At 38.9% G+C, this 22,429-nt stretch overlaps 1 protein-coding gene across 2 annotated transcripts in view; it reads right to left on the minus strand.

Annotated features, from left to right (window-relative positions):
* The window catches only part of Far2 (fatty acyl-CoA reductase 2), a 138,419-nt gene extending 116,519 nt beyond the window's left edge, over nucleotides 1-21,900 (minus strand). For both annotated transcript variants that reach the window (XM_027934093.2, XM_071610021.1), the window contains exon 1: nucleotides 21,684-21,900. The gene's annotated coding sequence lies outside the window, so the exon portion shown is untranslated. The remainder of the gene's footprint in view (nucleotides 1-21,683) is intronic.
* Nucleotides 21,901-22,429: the final 529 nt, after the last annotated feature.

A 22,429-nucleotide genomic window follows, 5' to 3' on the forward strand; every position in this document is an offset into this window, starting at 1 on the left:
GTGTCCTTATAAGAAAAGGAAACTTGGTCACAAACACATAAGGAAGGAAGATGGTGTGAAGACACAGAGAGAAGACAGCCATTTACAAGCCAAAAAAGAGAGACCTAGAACAGATCCTTCCCCAGAACCCTCAAGAGGAACCAACTTTACCAACATCATGATCTCAGACATTTAGCGTCCAAAACGGAGAAAATGCATGCCTCCTGTTTAGATCACCCTTTCTGTGTAACCTTTTTACCGCAGTGCTAGTAAGTTCACTTCATGAATTAGTGTCTGCAAATTCAATAAACATGCAAGTCAAACCATATTTTGTCAGTAAAGAGAGAGATCTTATCAATAAAGCCCTAGCATAGGGTTTCTCCAGTTTTCATAGACTCTTAAAAAACAATATCAAGGAGCCTGACCTCTCCACACTAGAAAAGCTGTGCACTTTTTATTTCCCTAAGAAAAACATTTTTTATACTTTAAAAATATCATTTCATGTAAATTTTAAGAACACAGAAGAGGGGCAATATTAGGAATATATTTTATCGGTAATTCTTTGTTATAATTACTTTAATATTATAATTGTTAAAACAGACCTACATCCATTTTAGACCACTATTTCTGAGGGCCATTAATTTTACACCATCAGATGAAAACTGTCAATTTGCATGTAGCAGACCATAAGCACATGTCTCATAGGAGACACCATGGATTGCATCTGAAATTTGAGAGGCAAGATATAGGTTATCCACTGTTTCTATATTGTCATAGAAATCTTTCACATCAGATAAATGAAATATTTTCCTTATTTCTTTCTGCATGGTTGTTCACAATGGCAACCTGTCTTCTGGAAAGAATGTACAGTTGCTGAATATTTTAGACTTTAGTCCAGTTACTGTGTTAGAGTGATGTCATTTCAAAATAAATTCCCATTTTTTTATCATTTGAAAATATCTTGTTACTATTGTATCTGTAATACAAAAACTCTAGAATAGCCTTTCTTATATCAGTCACAATAAAATTGGTTATATCCCAATTTTTAGCTGGAAAAATGCCATTGGAATGGTTAAGTTATGCTGGCAGAGTTCTCCGTGACATGCTTCTTCTGTCTACATTTTCCCACAGAAGTATTTGTACAATAATATGTTCTAATAAAGATGGGAACAGAAGCAGAAAAGAGCATTCTTTTAAAAATCTCAAATGAAAACCTCAGTTATAGCCAGCCTTTACTTACTCTGTAAGATTATTTGAAATTTATGTAGCAGGTCTCCACCTGCATTTACTACCCTGGTTCCAATCCAGCTGGTATAGATGGGAACAAGACTGATGAGATTTGGGTCAAGTGTCTTAATGCTTGGGTGTTGGATCCTAAGGCATTAAAATATCATCTCTCAGAGATTTGGCTCCATTCACTGTTGCATCATTCACAAACTTCATTAGGCTTTTAACCCGGGTTATTTGAATTGACTGCGCTTCAGAAGTCTTTTTGGTGCTAGATAAGACTGATTGTTGCTTCATTTTGTGAGACAAACACTGGGCATCCTTCAGACTTAATCCAGTTGGTGAAGATGAGAGGTCAGCATGGCTAAGTGAAATGTGCTGGTGGTTTATGAAAGCATTCTAATTTAATCTATATTTTCTGCCTTTTTCACAGATAAACCTATTATTTTTTTCTCAGAAAAAGTATCTGCATGACTTATATAAAGCACCTCTCTCTCTCTCTCTCTCTCTCTCTCTCTCTCTCTCTCTCTTTCTCTCTCTCTCTCGACATTTCTCCACCACATTGTAATGGCTAAAAGCTTGAGTTAACTCACAGCAGCTGAGGCAGATTCAAAACACTCAGGAGCACAGCCAAAATGATCACAGATATTGGTCAAGGGTAACACGTCTATGTTTTGTATATATGTATTCACAGCATAATTTCCTCAGCCTTGGTTGTAAGGCACTGTATAATTTTGATCTTTTGTTCAAATATCATAACAATTGTTAATATAAGCATGAAAGTTTTAGCTCTAGTTCCTATTTCATTTTCTTCTAGATGACCTTTCAACTGGTTCATCTAAATTTTATTTTCTCTAGGTGAAAATGAGTGTTTTTTCACTCCTCAAAGATTTTTTTCTTTTCCAGGTTGAAAAAAAATAATGCAAACTAAATAAAAATGTCCAAATGTTGTCTCTGCCACTGGTAAATTACCTGTTTTCACTGTTCTCATTCAAACTCAGTTGGAATTCCAATTACTGGCTATCACAGGGCTTAGTGGCAGGCTGGTGCCCCTAATGACAGTGAAACACACCAGATTCAGTAAATTAACTAAGAAAAACAAATGGACACCTTGCTTTAGTATACATAATTGTCTTTGCAATTATTGAAAAGCAAATATCTTTTTATCTATTAGGAGTTAAACCATGCATTTAAACCAAGATTGCTAAGCATTTCTTCAAAACTCCCATCAGAAGAAAGAGCAAGCTTGTGGGTTTAAAATTAAAATTTGATAACGAACAGCTTAAAAAAAAAACAACCTTTTATGTTCAACAATTTTGAAAACTTATATAACAGGCATTATAAAACCATAGGAGGACAATATTTGAAATTTACATACTTTGAAGTTTCATAAGCTGACATCACCTGGATTTTAAATTTTGGTACATTGCTTTTTTTTTTTTCAATTTTTAGCATTTTAATAAGGCAAATACTAAATTACTATTATTTGCAGTTGAATGTCTTTCTTCTGGTTTCTTCCTGAGCCTGTTCTTTAGAAACGAGCTTTGGAGACAGCTAAGATATGCACTAAGACAGCTTAGACATGCACCAAGTCTGCTACCTCAAAAGGCCTGGTCCATCTGTAAACACACTGCCCTCTACCCTCAGAAACAAGTTGACCAGGAACACCATCAGGGCAAACTGACACCGTAACAGTAAAAGTCCCCCGAGTATCTTCACAGTACCATAAATCTCAGTAATTTCTGCCAACAGAAGCAAGGGCTCATCTCATTGAACTCTTTCCTTTTACGGACCAAGAACCAAAGTTCAGCAACTGCCAACTGGCCTCTGGTTTCATGCCAGAAAAAAAATGAACAGGAAGGACCTCCCCTGGCATCTGTGAACCCTGCGTAAGAAAATTATTAGTATTGAAGCTGTGAGAACATGCATGTTGATTTTGACAACACTTTTTATTTGTGATGCATCATCTAAGAATTTCATATTAATAGCTGATAATAAGGATTCTTTTCATAATTCCCATCACTATGCCTAAAGTTATTATTTCTCACATAAGATTTAACAGTGTTCTGATATCTCTAGTCTTTGGTCAAAGTATCAAGTTATGGTCACATATTCATTTAAAGCAAACTTCCTTACTGTGTAAGTCAACATATGTCAACATAGAAGAAAGTGATTAAGTAAAGCACCCAATTGTCAGAATAACTTACGAACTGTGTTCCAATTGTAGTATTTATATAACAACAATGTGGGCAGATGACTTTATCAAAACAGTAAATTACCTCTGGGAGACATTAAAGCATAGAAGAGTGCTACAGGGTGATGTGGTAATAATAGAGGCTAGAAGGATGTCAAAATAAGAATGTGTATAGGGAGCTCATTTGTTAGTGAAATGAGATGTTTGAACGTATCCATGATCTGAAAGGAACTGGCAGAAAAGAAGGGAGAATAAAAATAAGTGAACTGAGGTTCTGGGGAAGTTCAAAGTGAATATAACTTGTAGAAAAGATGAAGTGGTCAGCCTTGAACAGGGGAAGGTCATTTCATCCTCTAAAAATGAAGGGCAAGAGGTGAAGGTGGGTGGGAGGGAGATAGAGCTGTAGATTGGATCAGAACATGAGATACGGCTATGTTTACTTCTCTATTCTCTGTGGTGTATGAGGCAAGATTGCATGGTGTCTGTTAAAGAGAATGAGTAAAGGAATGGGTTCTGGAAAGCAGTAAGTATTTGTAACAACTCCTCCAAAACCAACCAAACAAAAAAAACTATATAGAAACCAGCAAAGAATCTGAAAGTAGCAGAGTGTCCAGTTGAGGATAAAGATGGATTTGCAGTGTCCCTGTTTAATTCAAATATTTCCCTGGTTTTCTCCAATAATACTTAACTATCTGTGTGTGGCTGGAGCAGGGAAATAGATTGTTGGCAAAATATGAATTTGGGAGTGGGGTACAGCAGATGGAAGAGGGTAGGGAGTATAGGCTGCTGGCAAGGTAGTTAAGCTAAGCTGCACAGCAAAGGAGAAAAGGAACTTGGATCATGAGGAACCCACTGATGGCAGGGAGAGAGAAAGAGAAAGGGAAGTGGGGAGTCAGATGAATGAAGGTCTGGCTGACCTGGATTAGGAGGAGAAAGAAACAGAGGGGGCTGGAAATAAAGAATGTCACTGTCAGATTTAGAGATTTCAGATATGGCAGTCGGGAGCAATGTTGAAACTCAAGGACTGGACTTAGAAGTAGATTTCTAAAAATAGGGTACTTTAGTGTTCAAAATGAAAGCTGACAAAGATGCAAAGTCAAGGCACTAGAACGCTGAATGCTCATCCACATGGACTTTGAAGTTAAGGCTGCTTGCAGAAGTTGTAAAGGAATGGACCTATGTGAAACACATATTTGATAAACATCAAGGAATGATTGGAGGTGACAGGTAACAGCAGAACAGATTGGTAAGATAAGCAGAGCAACACCCAGCCCACCTCTCAGGGTTATTCTGGGACTCATATATAAAAGTTATACAAGGGGTATAAAATATAATTTAAATGGAAATGATTATGATTATATCTAAACTTATACAGTTAGACATTAAAGCCTATGCACACACATGCACACGCTCACAAGACCTTATCAGTCTTATGGGATATCAGTATCACCTACTGTCAACATCAGCAACTCTCATCTTATACTTAATATCAACAGCTCTTAAAGCATTTCATAAACACATTGTAGTCAGTGTGTTTTCACAAAAACCCTGGGAGGTAAATAGTACACATTCTATTAACCACAGATGAAGAAACTGGGGAATAGAGACATTTTAGTGATTTGGTTAAAGCCAGTGTCAGACTTCAATTCTGAAGGAAGAAACTGAAGTTTTCTAAGTGCCAAACATGATGAGAACGCTTTCCACCAGGTGCTCATTTGCTTCCTGTTTTTCCTATATAACATCTAGGATGCTTGCACACCTGACAACTCGATTCTGTAGTTTTTCTTAACCATCACATATCAGAATATTAGAACACTGGAAACTTAAAAGTATTGACTTTGCAAGGAGATTCTAACCTCAGAGCTCATTTTTTCTTCAAGGCTCCCAATGTTTACTTACTAGTAAGATTATATTCCAAACTGTCTCTTAGTAGTACAAACAAACCCATGATTCTGTTTTTGAGAAATTCCTTCATTAAAAATAAATGTAGAATCATTGAATTTCAGGAAAATATGGTGCTGCTTTTAATACAATCATGTCTACTGTATACAAACAAAACGGGGGTGTTTTAATAACAAAAACATTCTTCAGGCTACCTCTCAAAGGATGTTTTGAGTTGCAAGTCCCTTTCAAGTTAAGCTTTAATAGGACTATATTTTAATGTTAGTGATTTCCTAGTGACTACTTTAAACTCCATGGGCCTCAGTTTCTGCATTTGTATAACATATGATCTCCAGGACTCATGGGATACAGTTTTTGTAAAATGCCTAACACAATACATTTCATTTGTCAAATATTCGCTAAGTAGTAAGGGTGATTTTAATCAGCTATAACCTGTTATCCCACATTTCACTGTTAAACTACTTCCTTCCTTTGTGTGAAATGTGTCACTAGAGTGACACCGACGAGGGGAAATGGATTATTGCAACCTTCAGTTTGAAACCACAGTTTAACTTAGGAGATGTTCACAAACTAATGACTTAAGATGTGAAGCAGTTAGGAAATGATCTCTTTAATGTTTGGCAAAATCACCTACACTAAGAGTAAGAACTTCTGTCTCTCATAAAAAGCATTCAACACACACACACACACACACACACACACACACAAAAGTGAAAAGACAAGTCACAAACCAGGACATATATCCTGACCCAGCAATGTGAATCAATGTTAATATATGTGTGACACTGAGCAGGAGCCAGGAAACAGTTTTGTAAGAACTGCAGCAAGTACTCTTTTTAACTCTGACTCAGAAGAGGAATATTTTTAGTTTTCTTTTTTACTACTTCTCTAAGATATTTCCACATCTCAGTTCATGCACAATTTAATTCTCATCACACCAATACCTGCTGAAGATCGTGCAGCTAGAATATGGTTCCTCAAATACTACAGATCCTCCTTGACTCGCTCCCCAGCTCATGGCTTAGAGCTGAAGTCCCTTTCACCCTTCTCTCAGTTGCCCTCTCTTCTGGGTCTCTATTCAAGACTCTTATATATCGCTTGCTTGCTCCTTTCCTCTCCCTGCATGGCTAGCCAAGGTCTTTGGAATGCCAAGGAGCCTTGAACAATGGATGGCCAGTATAGTACCAATATCACACCATGTGGAACATGGAAATCAGGCCCACCAAAGCCATTGGCTGAGTGGGGGAGGGGAAAGGGGGGAGGGAAAAAGCAAAAGAAGAAGTAGCTAGCTTCAACCCAGGATATTGATGTTAAATTTTCCCTTAGAGCAGAAATTGATGCCTACCTAAATGAAGGTACTGGAAACCAGCAAAATGGCAGTGGGTTCTAGCAATGAAAGTGAACATGACTGTACCTTTATAAAATAATTGCCTAATCAAGGCCTTATGCCTGCCTGAACTGAAGAATGAGAAGGAGGCCTAAATAGGCAATTCCTAATTGCACTCCCAAATTATACTTGGCACAATTTACTTTAAAACATTCAAATGGCCTTAATAATGAGGGAAACACTTCCATGGCCCTATATTATGTGTCAATGACGGTCCTAAGAAGGTGACATACATCAATGATCTCTTTAATGTTTGGCAAAATCACCTACACCTACTCATTAATTTCTCAGTAAAACCCCATTTGAGAGTGTCTATTATTAGGTTGGACCATATGAAATTGCAAAACTTAACTATTTTCCCCTGTAAATGGTAACTGTGCCTGATTCAACCTGCATTTTTGTCTGCATGTTATAGATAAAAAGTGGATGCAGAACACTTATGCAACTTGCTAGTAAGTGGCAATTTGGGGGCCAGGTAATTTGGCTTCTGTTTCTATTGTTATTATTAACTACTGAAATATCTGTCTCTCTACCACACTGAATTAAAATGACAGAAATAACGAAATTTTTTCTTTAAACCTTAAAATCACATTAAAATCTGTGTTGTATCATTCTCAGTCTGCACATATCACACTCTTCTTGACTCTTCTAATTCTTTTTTCTTTCTTTCTTTCTTTCTATACTGGGGATGGAACCCAGGGCTACTTTACCACTGAGTCACATCCTCAGCCCCCCCTTTTTTTTCCCCAAAGACAGCCAGTGATTTTTATTTATTTATTTATTTTTAATTTTAATTCGTAATATATGACAACAGAATGCATTACAATTCATATTACACACATAGAGCACTTTTTCATATCTCTGGTTGTACACAAAGTAGAGTCACATCCTTCTGTCTTCATACATGTTCTTAGGAATGAGACAGGGTCTTGCTAAATTGTTTTGAGCCTAGCTAAATTTCTGAGGCTGGCCTTGAACTAGCAATCTTCCTGCCTCAGTCTCCCAAGCTTCTGGGATTACAGATGTGTACCACCACGCGTGGCCAGACTTTCCTGTTTCTTTTGAAATGATATCACTGCTCATTCAGTCACTCGGCTGGAAAACTGCAAATTGACCTTGATTTCTTCTCTATTTCTCTATGACTAGAATCCAAATAATATTCATTAAATCTTTCTTAGCAGGAGCTGTAGAAACAAAGGACTTGAGAAAAGAAAGAAACTTTCAATATAATGTACCAATGGTCTCTGATTTTTCAACTTTCCAGTGGTGTGAAAGTAATATGCATTCAGTAGAAACCATATTTCAGATTTTGAATTTTGAACTTTTCCTGGTCTAGCAATACATACACAATATTGGGCTTTCATGCTGAAAGTTCCCAGTCAGCCATTCTATCATAAGAGTAAACAACCCACACTCTGCAGTGCACAGTGTTGCTAAGTTACAACGTTCATAGGTGAGGCATATTAAATGCATATTTGTCTTACAGTATTTTATTGGGACATAACCCCATTGCGAGTCAAGGAGGATCTGCAGTTGTTTATCTCATGCAGATATAGTAACTGAGTGAGCTGGTAGCAAAAGCACAAGAGCTGTGCTGGTCATTGCTCTACATTCTCCCTCAATTATACAAGACCTCTCTCATTGGATTAATACCATAGATAATAGCTCTCTCAAGAACTTCAGGACCAATTGTCATTCTCTAACTCTCATATATGGCAATAGCTCAATTCATTGAACACTTTACTCTGGACCAACCACTTTTTTTTAAAGTAAAAAAGCCAGTCAATATAATACTTCTATGGTATTTACTATCATAAACCCCATTTTACAAATAGCAAACTATGGCAAAGAGAAATTAAAGTGACTCACCTACAATGCACATTCTGTAGACTAGCTTTAGAAGTCATGCCTTAGACCACTCTCTCATATGTCCTTCACCCCCACTACCCTTCATTGGGCAAAGCTCAGACTTACATACTCTGGGAAGTGCTTGCTAATTCTCCTCTCACTCTGGGATAAGTTGAAAATCTTCTCCACCTGTGGCCCTTGTTCATATCATGTTTACATAGTTGACTACTTATTTGTCTATTTTCTCCACTGGATTGCACATACTTTGGGAGCAATGACTATTCTACTCTTTTTAATGTTCACAGGATTTGATACAATACCTGATACTGAGATAACTAAACAGATACCCATTGAATGGTCTTTTCCATTAACCTTCCTCTTCATTCCATCTATTTTCCATCTTGAAGTGAGCTGGGAAAAAGCAGTTTCGTGTATAAGTTCAGTAAAGACAGGTCACCCCTTCATTTGCCTTCATTAATAACTGAGATAAGTCTTTTTACTACAGTTCCACAAATGTTTGGACATGAACTTTTCACACTATTAACAGAAATTTTTTCACCCAGTCACTATATCTAGAATCAGATTTGTTTTAATTTTTATACTTTGATTTTTTTAGAGTGAAATAATTCCATGAAGATGCATTCATTTCTATTATTTTATTTAAGCTCTTAGATCAGAAATTAAGTTTCTGCAAGGAGGTGAGAGAAGTATTTGGCCTTAACAGTGAATATACTAGAACATTCATAGCTAAAATGGGCTTGAGAAGTTGTTATGGTGAGATATGCTTTAAATGACTTTATGTTTAAATGTGCTGGTTTTAACGGAAGTGTCCAGACTGCTACTATGTCCTCTGATGTAAAGTCATATGCAGATTTCTAATAAATAATGTTAAGTTAGATGGATATCCAGATAGAAAAGTACACTTTCATATTTCACTTCATTTAAAAAAGTAATTCTGCATGAAGAGCAGATGTTAGTGTGAAAAGCAAAACAATATTTTTTAAAAGAAAATATCTTTCTGATCTTTGAGTAGAAAAAAACAAAACCCCACTAACTATAGAAGAATGATACTAAAAAATTGAACTGTATTGAAACTAAGAATTTGTGTTCGTTGAAAGAAAAAAGAATGAAAAGGCAAGCCATAGATTTGAGAAGACATTCATAAAACATATTCGGCAAAATAATTAGATCCAGTATATATGTCCCACACATCTTTATGAAAAGGTAAATTATTCAATTATCTTAGAAGAGGGAGATACCCTATAGCCACAAGAAATCAATAAACACCGTTTTTCATGTGTTTATTTGTTTCTCTGGACATCCCATTTTTCAGTGTCTAGAGAAACAAATAAATCCACTCTCATATAACTTATTCTCCCACCAACATAGCTAAAATCAAAATGACAGAAAATAAGAAGCACTGTCAAGAATGTAAAACAAGGGGAACTCTGGACTACTGTTACTGGGAGTATAAATTCAACAATCACTTTGGACATCTCTTTGGCAGGTTTTTATTAAAACTCTCTACCCAAAGTAATCCCACACCTAGATATACCAAACAGAAATATGTACATATGTTCGACACAAGGTATTCACAAGAATATTCTCAGCAGCACTATTCCTAAGAGCCCCGCCACGAATCTGTCCAAGACTTCCCCAACTATAGAACACATGAAGTGTGGTTTATCCACCCTATGGAATATGACAATGAGAATGAATAATCTACAAAAACCACAACAGTGTGGATGGATCTCACAGCACAATGTTAAGCAAAGAAATCAGACACAGAAGAATGCAAACTATATGGTGTCATTACTAAAAACCTCCAAAAGCTAACAAAACTACTCTGTATTTTTATCTGGTTAATCTGTGAGTTAGAAGTCAAGGTAGTGGTTACTTTGGGGGCAATGGTGACTGGCCCGGAGTGTGAAGGGGCTTCTAGTTGCTGATGATAATTTTGTTTTTGGAAGCTAGAACCTGAGAGGTGCTTAAATATGTTAACAGTCTGGTATTTATGACATATTCACTTTTCCACAGGTGTGTTGTACCTAATATAATAATAAAAATCACATAGCAATGAGTGCAGTCAATGGCCATTGCTTACGTTTATTATTAGCCCACACCTAAAATGTATGTCTGTTTTTGTTTCTTGAGCACACAGAAAGTACTTTGTTTCATCACAATATTTTACTGTGATAAGAAGGAATCCAGTACTAGTTTCATGGGTTGAATTGTGTCTCCCCACCCCCATTCTTATTTTGAAGTTCTAAATTCCATGAACTTAGAAGTAATCTTCTTTGTAAATATGATAATTGCAGAAATAATTAGCAAAAATGAGATTACACTGGAATCAGGTGAGTCCCTCACCCAACATGACGGGTGTCCTTAAAACATGAGGAAATTTGGGCACAGGTAAGCACAGAGGGAAGATAATGTGAAAACCCAGGGAGAACACAGTCATCTGCAAGCCAAGAAAGAGTGATCTGGAAAGACCACTTGCAGCCCCAGAAAGAATCAATCTTGCTGACATCTTGATCTCAGACTCCCAGCCTCCAGAACTGTGACACACCATGTTTATGTGTTTAAACCACTCAGTTTGTGGTACTTGTTACAGCAGTCCTAGCAAATGAATAAATTGGAAAAATGGAAAGATTACTAAGTTTCCTATGGACACTCTCCAGAAAGCAGGAAGGGAAGGCGGTGCTGATGTATCCTCTGCCCTGGAATGCTCACCCCCCATACTCTGCCTCCATTAGCATCTCACACACTTGGTAAGGCTACTGTAGGGAGTGGGGGGCATGGAAGCTCATGCAGGGGAATGATAAGACACTTTCTCTGTTTTGGAACGATGTTATGCTCTGAATCATGCAATATACTGAGACGGCACATAAAATTCTACGCATCCCAAGTGGCCATAAGGTCCTCAGAGAGGAATCCTCAGAATTTCCTGAGCTGGCAGTGGCCAGGGTCTGAAGTAATTAAAGGAACTAAAATGGTCCACTTGATCGTACCTGAAGCAGTGGTTCCCATCTTGTTTGGTCATGACCTCTGTGAGAATCTATTGAAAGTTATATATCTTCTTATGAGACAAACGTCTACGTCACCCTGATCTTTAAGGCAGAGAATTCATTTTGATCCTGCTTCCAGAAATAAAGAGGTATGGCTGAAGACAATGGGGTTCCCCTTGTCACCTCAGAGGAAGTTGGCTTCATTAGATCCCATGCCAAGACTCAAAGGTACCATTGTGGAAACTTTGTGACTTCCCCACATGGGTTATTTTTGCTCTTTCCCTCTCATGTTTTCCATAGTGATTAGCAGATAATTAGAACACAAGAGATTATGTGCCTATCTTTAGAGATAGAAAGGAAGGGGAAAGCCGAAGGATGCACGAATTACCCAGCCAGATTTGGGGAAAGAGGAGACAAGTGGGGAGAGTGAGTAACCAAGAGGAGAGGGCACAGGCTTTTTGGTAAGTAAAAAAAAAAAAACCATTGCATATGATATGTCAAGAAATTTGTAATGTTTTGAACAACCAACAATAAAAAATTAAAAAACAACAACAACAACAAAAAACATTGCTTTCTTAGAAAGAATGCTCATTACCTTTCCTGTGGGATTCCCAGTATTTTATTTAACTCCATTTCCCATCACACCTTTATCAGTGTTAACTGCTAGGGGTATGAGCTACAGTATATCATTGATTAGGCCTGGTTAGTAAGGGAAAGATGAGTAAATAAAGATATATAGCACTTTATCTGTTTACACTGGAGTATGTTACTGAAAGATTTCATAAACTCTTGAATTGTAAGTTGCCAACATGCTCAAAAAGTATAGGGTGCTAATGCTTAAGGACAGGTACTATAACTTATTCACCATTATATTTGCAAAACTAAATTGTCTCTCTGGCACATAGTAAATACTCAATAAATAGTATGAGTAAATAAATGAATAAGTGGGTTGGAATGATCATGGGATTTGTGTCATAAATTTGGATACAAGTCTAGATGTGACCATTAAATAGATGTGTAACAATGTCTTCAGGACTGGCTTCCTATTCCACAAAATGAGGAAATTGGGCCAAATATAAATATGATACTGAAACATTCTACAATTTAGAGTATACCCAGTAAAACAAGCTCTTTGCAGTCACTGATATGTATTGTAGACAAGATGGTGTGATACATGCCAACATATAGGAAGTCTAGAAGTTAGGAAAGTCTAATTTAGAAAAAAAAATCTTTTTTTTTTTTTTGTTCTATCCTTAAAGAAACTGAGACCTAAATTTGCCTAAAGTGCAATCCTGTGATCATCAATGTACTCAGCAGCACTTGCATAACCACTGCCTTGGGCAGGACTGGACCAAAATAGTAGGAGAGAAAGAAGGGAGAGACAGTGTCACAATCCTACAAAGGAGAGAGTTTTGACAAGTACAAGTTGCTGGGAAAGAAGCAAACTGCTCCTTTGGTTGAGAGAAATTAGCATTTTCAAGCCATCAGAGATTACTGCAGCTTTGACATCAGTCCTATTAGTGGATTTCAATGCTCTGAAAGCTCTTTGGTAGGAGAACAAGTGTCCATCTTTGAGATTATGTGCTTATCTTCAGGAGACAGAGTATAAACAAAACCCAAGAGAACTAAGACTGAACTCATACTAAGGGAATAGAGTAGGATGGAATAAAAATAGACTGACATAAACTCTATATATTATTATTAATAATATTGTTTTTAACATTTAATAGTATTTACCAGGACAAAAATACTAATTTGGGGGGTGGGTACTGGGGATTGAACTCAGGGGCACTCGACCACTGAGCCACATCCCCAGCCCTATTTTGTAATTTATTTAGAGACAGGGTCTCACTGAGTTGCTTAGCACCTCACTGTTGCTGAGGCTGGCTTTGAACTCATGATCCTCCTGCCTCAGCCTCCTCAGCTGCTGGACTGCAGGCATGCACCACTATGCCCAGCAAAAGTATTAATTTAAGTGAACTGTTTCCTCTTTAACTCTTAGATGAATGACTGTGTTTCATTAAATTAATATGACTCATCTTTAAGATGTTTTTATTACTTGCTAAAACCATGCTGCTACCATCCACAAACCTTTTAGTATTAAATGTCCTTTTTTGAAACTCATAAGCAAAAATCTTAAATATATGTGCACACGGAATTATTACAGCTTCTTTTATTCAGTCTATCCACTTCTTCTGGCAGATTTTGATTTCTTGACAGTATTATGCATCAGTGGATCTAATTCTGCTTGAAGTGCTTAAATGGTTTTAAATATGTAGGGATCAGACACATAATAATGATCTTTCTAATTTCCAAGGATCCAGCCCTCAAGGATTCCTGGGGGTTTCTGCTAACTTTTGTGGACTGTGTCCTCTCAATGACCTGTGATTAAAAAGTGCACCATTTTTAAAAATGACCTAAAATGTGGGGCATTTTCACAATTGCTTTCTCATTTTTTGGCTCAGGCAATATTTCTCTTGCCTCCTGTTATTCACCATCGAATGTTAGTGACCTTACAACTCCTCAGCTGAGGTGGGAGGATAGGAAAGAGGATTGGAGAGGCCCTATTTTTGGCTGTGCTACCTAAATTCCCAGGAAGAACTTAGCTTTCCCTTTCTCCTTTCAAGAGTTGTGCTGCACTGTTTAGGAACCAGATCTGCAGAACCTGGGAAGTTAAGTGCCTTGAAAACAAAATAATAGGTCATCCAAAAGCCATAGGGGCACATTTTATCAACTGCAGCTTAAAAATACTTTTTCTGGACTGAAAAGGTTAAGGATGCACACTTTTAAATAAAACATGACTGAAACAATGAACAAATGTTACTCTTATGGTGTGGTAATTACAGTAAGTCTATGTTTTTTTTCCACACTTACTTAGTCACATTATTGGCTACACAAAGAAATACATAATTTGATACAGGTGTAGAATAAATTTGGAAAAATGTCTATTAAATGAAGATTGCATTTGAAATCAGTTCTCTATTTAAAGCCAAGTCTTATTATAAAGTAAATCTCCTAATCAATACTGCTGGTAATGAGTCCCATATTACATACTGCTTGATCTCACAAAACATCCTGATCTGGTAAGATTTCATGAGAACTGTGATAGAACTAAGTACCAAGTCTCAAGTATCTATTTTTTCTAAGTCCCACGGAAGTACTTGGAATGGCTGTACCCAAATTTTGTACCTATTCTATGCTGTAAAACAACTGGGGATCCTCACACCAAGGATTCTGATTCAGTAGATATGAGGTGTTGACAACAAAGTGTATTTCTGTCACCCAAAATTAAGACTGTCACCTCTGAACATCACTCTTCACAAATGTGTTAATAAAAAAAATAGATTTGCCTCATTATTGAAGTAAAAAAAAAGACGTGAATACTCACAGGAAATCCATGCTCAGAGGAAGCAAATTTCAATAGCTGAGTAATATTAAGGTTAATTGCCTCCTCTACCTCGTAAGGCTTTGGTATATTTATCTGAATGCTCATTGTTCATAGATGAGTTCAAGTGTTTGAATAGTTTAAAAGCTCTCACTTTGAAGACTATTTCTGCTCTTAATATTGCATGTAACCATTAGCTATACTAGTATTCTGGAAAAAAAAAAAGCCTTTTCCAGACTCTAATACCAATAATATTTGAGGAGCTACTAGGAAATCAGCTCATTTATTTATATTTCTGCCACCTAATATATGAGATCAATGAAAAGCAAAACAATTAATAATACCTGTGGCTGGTGAGTTTTTTGCCTAGAGTAGGGGTTGGTGACACATTTCCTTTAAAGGGCCAGATGGCAAATATATAGCCTGTGAGGGTCAGTTACTCATTGGTTAGAGCACTAAGGCAGCCACAGCCAATATGATTTAGCTGAAAGATGTTGGCTGATTTCCAATAAAACTTTACTTTAGATGCTGAAATCTGAATTTCATATAATTTGCCCTTGCCATAGAATAATAGTATTGTTTGCATTTTTTCAACCATTTAAAATATAAGAACCACCCTTAGTTCAAAGGATACAGAAAAAGTCAGGTGCTAGATCTTATCCTCAGGTGGTATTTGCCAGTCCCTGGGGTAGAGTGCTGAATAGGTTAAACCACATTTGGATCCACAGCTGTGTGAACCCATTTCTTCTGTTAAGCTCTGTTGCATCATTCTTTGGTCACAGACTGGAGTACTAACTCCAGCCTACCACCAGACAAGTGCATGGGGAACAAGGAAAGTGAATGTGTAAGATGCACTGTAGAATCATTGCTCCTACAAACTCCCTAAGGAGTCCCCTGTGTTGCCTTGCAGGAGATGGACTACATGCATGCAATAAGGCCCCAAACATGAGAGCATGAACATGGAACACAAGAGGCCTCAGAACTCTCCACTGTTTATGCTTTGGGTTTCTCACCTCGTAAATCCAGGCTTGATAGAGTGCACCTCAGCAAGGTCCTGTACAGACTTACCAGGAAAGTGAAACCAGTTTGGTTTTAATAAGACTACAGATCTTGCCTGGGAATCTCTCTTATCCATATAACAGACCTGTTTTCATCATCAAGTTAATGCCTATAAGCAGAGTCAATTTGATTCTCCTACTTTCTCCAACTAAGTAACACTAAGAGATAAGAGAAGCTTATAGCTAATAGAGAGCTGTGGATGTTAAAACGTTTAATCTATTAATATAGGACAGCATTTCCCAAAGGATGTCATGCTAAATGCCAACTCTGTTAGATGTTCCGCTAGAAAAAAGCATTTCAAGGTCTAACAAGTTTAGGATACGTGACATAAAATGTCCCTCCTTTTTTGATGATTCTTAATATGCATTAGTATATTAAAGGCTCTGAGGATTCCTGCAATAAAACTGCTTTTAGGTTAAATCAAGTGTTTTTCGAAATTAATTTTTCTTTTTCCTTTACTTAACTGTTATTAATATCCCAAGAAAATAAATGATCCACAAACTACATTCTGGGAAACACGGCTGTAGACAAGGAAGAAGGAGGGAGAGATTTTAAGCAGGGGAGTGGATTATGTTTTAGAACAATCCTTTTGGGGAAGATCAGATTTTCTCCCCTCGTTTTTGCCAGTTTAGGAAACTATACTATATTGAACCCACAGCCTCAAGTCAGAAATACAGGAGCTCTATCTCTAGAGGTGACAATATTTTTAAAAAATTAAATAATGCAATCATGGTTTTAAAATGACTCAAACCTTACAGAGGACAGCATGAAAAGCAAATGTTTTCTCACTCCTAGCCCAATAGCCAGTACACTTTCTAGAGGGGTCACTTTCTGCTTTGTTTTTCAGTTCTTCTTATGGCAAGTCTAAATTACATGCACGTGAGCCTATTGTTTCGGATTCAAAAGTTAAGCAGTATATACTGAAGGAACTCATTCATACTTCTTCCGGACTTGCCCAGCCCCTATATTCGACCTGTCACCCACTGCATCAATCCTACTTTGAAGTTATATCTCAAGTCTCTGCACTTTAGGGCCTTTCCTTGTCAGCAGGCTTGCCTGTACCCTGTGCCTAATTGTTCATCCTACGTCTGAGCCTTTTGCCCTCCAGTCCATTCTCCTTACTGACTCCAAATAGACTTCCTTAAAATATCATTTAGGACAGTCTCTGGCTTAAAAGTCTTCAAGGCTTAACTCTAAGATGAAAGTCAAAAACTTGATGAAGACCTGTGGAGTTGAGTGGGATCCACATCCTCCCCACCTCCCCACACTCTCATGCAGCAGCTCAGATACCAACTCACACACTCCAGCCACATGTGCTGTCTTTGTACCCTGAACACTTTCAGCCTTTTTTTCTCCCTTGGGCCTCCCCATCTGCAGTTTCCTCTGCCCAGATGCATCTCTTTCTCTCTCTCTGTGTCTCTTGAGTCAACTCCTATGCTCCTTTCTAATATTTCTTTGTCAAAGAATCCTTCCCAGAGTGCTGATCAATACCAGTTTTCTCTCCTAGCACTCCATTCTTCTCCATACTACTTCCCACAATTTGTTACTATACATTTATTTTGTAAATGTCTGTAAATTCCAAAAGGGAACTTAACATCTGCTTTGTTTTCCACACTAAATGTGGGAAACTGCCATGGTGTCTGGTCACAGAATGGCTTTAATAAAAATGTATGACATGCATGAAGGCAGCTGGGAGGGATTTCTATTAGTTCTAGGTCCTGACTTCTCCTTACCTGCAACTCTAGCTCCATCTGACTTCCTCTTTTTTACAAACTTATCAACCACAAGTTTCATAATTTGTTCATCTCTGTGAGGACCAGAACTTTAACAGTCATGTCTTATACCTTTCAATTTAGGCCTTTCTCAGAATTTCGGTTTATTTCATTCTCTTCTGGGAAATCCATTGCTTTTATTTTCTGCACCACACATTTGGTGCCTAATGTTCTCTTTCCCTGCAATACTTTATTTGCTATTGTTAATTAATACCTTATATTTGCCTATTTTGTCTTGCTAATGATGTCAAAGGTTTATTGTATGCAGGACCTGGTAAGTACTGTCCTAATGTACAATGCATGCCCCTGCCTAGAGTGGGTGCATGAAAGAAGTCATTGTCATCCACCACTCTTAGTTGCCTCTATTATGAGATCTTGTGATGGGAGTTTGATCCATTTCCTTCTACTGTGTTTTCTTCAAGAGTTCTGACTGCACTGCCATCATGCTGGAAAGGAAAGGTGGCATACAGAAAATTTCTGACATCACAGAGAAGGACTCAACGGAGAAGAGTGGACACAGTGGACTGACCTGAGTTTTCTTGGTTCCTCCTTAGCAGGCACCAGAGATACAGAGATAAGGACAATTTGGTAAGGAACAGGTGCCCTTTATTGATTAAATATGTCCTAGAATATTTACGATGGTGTCTTGATCAAGATTTTGAATGTGTTGGACTTTTAGAATTAAATGAAGCATGGAGAACTACCTCCTAAAGAAAATTTCAATTATTGACTCACTTTCTCATTGTTTAATTTGTGGATGATTTAGATGCAAACATTAATTTAATTCAGGAATTGTCTTTGGGATCCAAGAAGTTATTGTTTACCTTCAGTTGCCTGTTCCAATCTTGTACAAATAATAATATTAGGAATATTTAAAATACTGAATACTACTTAGATACTTTGTTTTATTTTATTTTTACCAAAATATAGGGTTATAAATGCTTTGAAATGCATGTATGTGTGTGTGTGTGTGTGTGTGTGTGTGTGTGTAATTTCTATTAGTCTTTAAAACAATCCTGTGTGGAATACTGAATAGCTAATATTATTACCATCTTATAATTGATAGCTCTGACACAGAAAATTTGTGACTTATTAAAGGTTATGAAAAGAATTAGTGATAGTCCCAGAACATGAGCCTGTGTATCTTGTAACATAAATTAAGAATGATTTCTGGTACACTGTACTCCAAAACCTTTATAAGGTACTTAACCTATCTTCCTAAAGCTACTTCTGAAAAAATGGAGTAGAAAGGGTAAGCCTGTAATAATGCCATCTTTGTTAGCATGAAATTATTTGACACCAGTAAACATTTTTATAATTATTTTCTTTTTACCTAAGATAACACAACCACCTCTAAGATAAATAGAATAGAGTATCATCTGTTGTCTTTATTTTGTCAGTGGGGAAACTGAGATAAAGACAAGCTTAATGACATGCCTGAGCATATCTAAGCAAGCAGAGGTTAAATTCCAGGTTGTGGTGGTGAAGTCACCTTAAAAATGGAACTTCTGTAAGACGATGTTGTTATTTGGTAAGTTCTGGAATGAGATTGTCAGCCTGGGTTCATGGCATAATATGCAGGACCCAGTGCAAAGTGAAAATTTAGAGCCCCTTGTTTGAAAAATAAGGTAGCAGACAGTGGCAGCAAAATATTAAACAGATTGCCCTCTTAAGTGTAGGGTTCCACGAAACTAGACAATTTGATAAGGAACAGGTGCCCTTTATTGATTAAATATGTCCTTCCACACAGCTGGTCTTGCCTGGAGTCCCTGGATGTCTAGAATGGGGGCGTTTGAACGTTACAAGGTTGTGAACTCCTCAAAGTGTAAGCAGAATTCTGTGTTAATGTGCACATGTTTGTTTTTTATATTCCATTTTAACCCATACTCAAAAGAGGTCTGTTAATGAAAGTAGGCATTAAGACCATTTCTTCAAGAATGATGTATGATCCTACAGAGACTACAACGTCAGAATGTATTGGCAGGTACAAGCGTGTGGCGGTTCTAGGTATGATCCTCCATGAGAACGTATTTGTGAGTAAGTGAATTTTTGTGAACACTTGAGAGTTAATACAAAAAACAAGCAATTTTAAGGCTGACTAGATGTTACACTCAAGAAGGCATCTTCAGAAAGGCAATGGAGAGATGGGATGGTTCAGATGACCATATTCTTGATATATCTCAGTGATACCCACAGATGAACTATTTATTTTTCAGCCCTTAAAGAAAGTTTCTTCATCTTCTTCTGAGGCTGGGTTATGTTTAGCTTCCTTTAAGGGAAAGTAGATTATCACATTAATTTTTTCCAGTGATGATAAGACTTACCAAATCATGGTGATTTATTAGAACCAAATATTAGAAATCAGAGTAAGGTAGGAATCTGTTGACAAAACAAGTGCAGAAGATGTCCTCAAAAAATGGGGAAAGACTGGGGCTGGAGTTGTGGCTCAGTTGTAGAGCCTTTGCCTAGCATATGTGAGGTACTGGATTCGATCCTCAGCACCACATGAAAATAAATAAATAAATAAAGGTAAATTTTTAAAAAGCAATGGGAAAGACCTGAATTATTAGAAACACTACAAGTAAAATGTCAGGACACTTGACTCTTTGCCAGTTAAAACTTCTTGGCCATCTCTAGAAATTCCACATACAAATATCCCTAGAAGTTTGTTAAGATGTCACTCTTACACTTTGACAGCCTGGCTTACGTTTTTATTTAGTTCCTTTGTCCTACTTTATGGCTTTTGTACTAAATATGCACCTGAGTCAAATCTCCAACTCATGTAAATGGAAATATAGAGAAGGGTAATGGAAACCACAGGGTAATTCTCAAATTTCCATTTGCACAGTGTCAAACTTCTCTGGACACAGCATCTAACCAGCAGAAAAACACCATCCACTTGAGTTTTCAGTCACTTTGCTATTCCCATTATGTCCTCTTTCATGCACATGAAAGAACTAGTTGCCAAAGTCTTGCAGATTCAGCAATAACCTTGGATGCTCACACTAGGTAACTCATACATGGCAGGAAAAAAAAATGTTCATAATCCTACTTGCCAGGAGAAGTGACAAAGTAAAGATATTGTCAGGAAAGGCACATTCCTATAATTTCTAGAATAAGGCTGGACAGGAATTTTATCTAATTGACCCCAATTGTCCCGCGGGTACTCTTACTCGCTGCGAGCGAGCAGCTTTCTAGAAAGCCATCTACTTCAGTTGGAGTCTTCAGGAACCTGTTCTCTTGCTCTCCCCGCGCTGCCTCAAACACAGGAAGAGGTCAAAAACTTCCAACCTCACTTTACTGCCCGGGTGCTTTTCAGCCTCGGATGGGCTACCCTGGCTAGTCCTGAGTGGGAGGGTCCGAACGTGCACAGCGAGGGGTGGGGCCAGGGGCGATCGAGGACGCGCTTCGGGCCGGGACAGCACGCCCAGGCTGTCCCGGGGCTGGAGGGGACCCGCTGCAGGCGCCGCTCGACACGTGGCCCCAGAATTTGCGCGCTCTCTCCAGGAATAGCGCCAGGGGCCAAGGAGGCCTACGTGGGACCCATTCCGACGCCTCTCTCCCTGGTCCCTAGCCACCAGAGCGAGGTCCTCCACATTAACCTTTTCTGCCCCTCCCAGGCTCACCGCGGTTTCACCCCCTGCGCACCCTACCTTGGCGCGCTCTGCCAAAGCCAAACGTGCCTACAGGCGAGTGGCGACTGGGGTGCGGCTGGGGGCCGCTTTAGGGGTCAGAACCACTGCAAATGCCTCTCTCCTCCCACCCGGCTTCATGCCCACCCTCCTCGAGGTCCCTCAGGGATCCGCCCCTCCCTGCTAACCCAGCCGATCCCTCCCTCCCGGGGGAGGGCCACCCCCAGCCCGGTCTTTGCCTTCGGAGCGCGTGGGCTCAGCGAGCGGAAGGGCAGGGGACCCTGGAATACCTGCTCCTCCAGCACGGGGGTGGGTTTCAACTAGTGGTCCGCTAAATCCCGGTCCTTCCCGGAGGCTACGGGAAGTACTCCAGCCACAAGGAAACTGCTCTGGTCTTTCTGCTCCCAAACGTGACACTGTATATATCCGGCTCGGAGACTGGGTGTGGGGCGGGAGGAAACCACCCTCCCTCGACCTTCCCTGTCGTCGTTGGGCGCAGAGCCGTCGGCAACCTCTGCCCGGGGCGGGAGGAGGGCTAGGGGCCGTGAGGGCCCTACAGGCCTCCGGGCGACAGCATCGTGGGCAGGGCGGCTGTGCACGCAGGCCCGCCCCGCAGCCTCCATTCATTGAGCACCAAGCCGATCCACTCTCTATTACTCCAGGGTTTTTGTATGGGTTTCCCCCCACCACTCATGTTTTTTTATTCGGTGGGTGAGGGGAAAGTTAGCTGGAAAGGCGCCCCTTCCTGGTCTGGAAAAGGGGAGTTCTCTTGCCTTGAAAGAGAAAGATTGGGGCGGGGGGGTGGAGGGAGGGAGGCAGAGAAGAGAGGGTGGTTCTGGTCTGAACGCTTGGAGGACAAACCATTCCCCACCCCCTTAGCAGAGAAGGCAGCCACAGATTCCAGTTTCCCCAGCCTGTCTTCTTCGCACACCCGGTGGAAGGATGCTCTTGTACCTACTCCAGACGCTGCGGAGGCGCCCTGCAATGACCGACAAGCTTTTTAAAAATCCAGGGGCGGGAGTGTAGAGAGGTGATG

Source organism: Marmota flaviventris, chromosome 3 (assembly GCF_047511675.1).
Source record: "Marmota flaviventris isolate mMarFla1 chromosome 3, mMarFla1.hap1, whole genome shotgun sequence".
In the NCBI taxonomy this organism is placed as follows: domain Eukaryota; kingdom Metazoa; phylum Chordata; class Mammalia; order Rodentia; family Sciuridae; genus Marmota; species Marmota flaviventris.